This window comes from Gambusia affinis, linkage group LG08, assembly GCF_019740435.1.
Source record: "Gambusia affinis linkage group LG08, SWU_Gaff_1.0, whole genome shotgun sequence".
In the NCBI taxonomy this organism is placed as follows: domain Eukaryota; kingdom Metazoa; phylum Chordata; class Actinopteri; order Cyprinodontiformes; family Poeciliidae; genus Gambusia; species Gambusia affinis.
Genome location: NC_057875.1, coordinates 21,030,510 through 21,033,488, shown reverse-complemented (window position 1 = coordinate 21,033,488; position 2,979 = coordinate 21,030,510).

Below are 2,979 nucleotides of genomic sequence, written 5' to 3'. Positions count from 1 at the left end.
AATGTTCCTCACTGCCTATTGGCTTAAACTAGAAGCCCCCACCGCTCATGGAGAGACGGACCAGTCTCAGCAGCACAGTGGACAAACACTCCCGAGAGTTTTAACTCTTGATGGGGGGAGTGGGAGTTTGAAAGACTCTAAAAACTTCTTAGTCACTATTGCTGGTTCTGCATCATACAGGGCATCGGTTCGTCACTTTTCCATTTGTGACTCCGGTTTAATTTGTTCAGTCAATTAAGAGTCTAACAGCACTGAAACTGATTTAAAAAAAAAAAAAAACAATAGGTTGGCTACCAAACATGTAAAAGATACCCTGCAACAAACCATCTTTCAAATGGTTCAGGAAGTGCTATTATGAATTCTAAATATGATGTTAATATCGGATCGGTGCATCTCGAATTACAATCACAAACTTCAATGTGCAAAAAAAAAAAGGAAAAAAAAGAAGAAAAATGTCACCCTGAACAGTGTAACTTGTATTCCCATTTAGTTTGAGTTAATAATTTGTAAAACAATCTTATAATTTTACAGTTAGTGTTTTGGGGTATTTCTCCAGCAGCCTTACATGCCATGTCTTTGCAAAGCAGCTTAAGCTCGCTGAAATGGGTTAAAGAGAATATGTCAATGCACGTTCTTCCTAGGCATTCTTAAGTGAATGTAGGTTTGGACTTTGACTAGGACATTCTAACATATCGTACAGTTGTTCTTTGAAGAAAACATTAAGCTTAGTCTGATTAGATAGAAACCATACACCGTTGATTTTGTTGCCCTAGTATGTTTAAGGCTCTCATCCAGATGGATTGATAATGTCACCCCAGCATTAATTCTCACACAGCCTCTTACTGGTTCACTTTCTTAATAATACACAATGTTGAAAATGTAAAAAAACAACAACAACAAAAAAAACACAACAACTTTAAAGTCCATTTTCCAACCACTTTGAAAGATTCCAACAGTATGGATTTATTTTGCAAGCCGTCATAGGGCTCAATTTATTTATTTATTTTTTTGTTTTTTACTTAATGCACATCATTAGCAAAACGTAGAAATGTGATCTTTTAAAATATTCTGTATGGTTGCTTTGACACCATTTCAACATTTGGACATTTTCTATGTTCTCCCACACTGACTGTGTAACATAACTCCTTTTCGATGCGTAGGATGAAAGGTAAGTCTCTATGTATTGAAGTGAAAAGAAGCTATATGTCCATTGAGTTACACAAAATGCGAGCGGATGATCAAAGATTTAAAAAGAACAACAGCCACCCATTAATCAATAATGCATGACCACAATACACACAGAGACTTAAGCTGTTCAGGCTGCCGTAAAAAAAAAAGAAAAAAAGAGCAGTTTTCTCTGTTCTGAACATTCATGTGCCGACGTCCTTTACCAACAAAGACATGTTTTCCTGCTAGTAAACCATAAAAGAGAGAGCCAGCCATCTGCGACCCAGATAAAGGATCTCCATAACATTAGGAGTGACAGCAAGCCCACAAACAATTGAGCCAATTCTCCATCACTCGTCCGTTTTTGAAATTAGGATCTTAAATTGCTTGTGAAATCCGGGCCCTTTGGTGACACTTGAGACAGCTCAAAACGTAAAATTGACCGAAATGTATCTGAATAAACCCATGCACTTTGACCTTTATAGTGTTATGTCTTTGGCTGACCCAGGTTACAACTCAGTCACCATTGCGTCAATTTGTGCGTGTGAACTTGTCCAAAGCAAGAACAGGTCCTGTAAGTTAGAAGGGGTCAGTCATTCTCCAAACAGTTATGACTTTAAGCAAGCAGAGAGAGTTTTGTGACACAGCTTATATGAACCAGATGGATGAGACCACTCATTAGCATTGACTCAGTTTGTAAGCATATTCAGTGTTCCTTTCAGTGCTACACATTTTAAAACATTTGGAAGGGTGGATATTTTAGATGTGGAAAACTGAAAATCTTCAAAATATAATTTTTATGGGGGTTGGGGGGGGAAGGAACACTCTGAGTCATTCGATGGCTATGAATTATAACGAGCATCTGGGCCGGTACCATGTTGATGTTGCTCTCTCTCCATGACAGTGGAAGCAAGATGGAATCCTCTTTTAAGAAGAATATGTGGAATGGAGGTCTGAACACTTAATGGCAACAGAAAAAGGACAGAGAGAGCACATCTGCTTCAAAGATCATCAAAGTTTGAATGACCATTGCTTCCAATGTGTGAGCTCATTGGAAGCAAATGGATGAAGAGAACATATTTCTCCTCGCCCACCAATAAAATTGGTCTTTTCATTGGAAATATATTTTTTGCCCTATGATTGCAAAACAATGGAACCTTGGATTGAAGCGAAGGCACAACCCACTGCTGAGGGGAGAGGACACAGCATATTTCATGCCCCAGCAATGACAGAAACCTCCAGCAGGGAAGTCAGCAGTCAAGCCACTAAGTAAACTGCAAAGGGTTATTTGTGAGCATAAAGTTTCTCAGGTGAAGGAATACAATGTTGTGTCACTGCAGCTGTCATCACAGTGTTTTTCCACCCACTACATGTTCTAGCAATTGTTTGTTGCGTCTTGTTTGGGGCCATGAGACCTGTTGTTGTGAGAAAGCTAGCTGCTAATAGATTAGCAGTGTTTCAATGACAGCCAGTGTTTGGAAATAACCATTTGACAACACATCGGAAAAAAATTGTGGAGAAAGTGAATTTCAAATAATTTTTAGAAGACAGAATTTTCTTTTCTGCTTGTACATACTTATGGTACAGCTAATGGCTGTAGGGTATCGATGACAATTCTGATCAAAATGAAAGCAGAAAATGCAATATTTTCTGCTAATATTGCTAGAAATGTGTAACAACTTGCAGTCTTTTTTACCAGTGGCTACTGGATTCCCAACATGGAGCTTTTAAATTCCTCCATAGCATGCCAGTTTATTAATTATCCACCCTCCTGCCCTGAGACACCAGTTCAGTTTTTTAACTTCAGTTTCT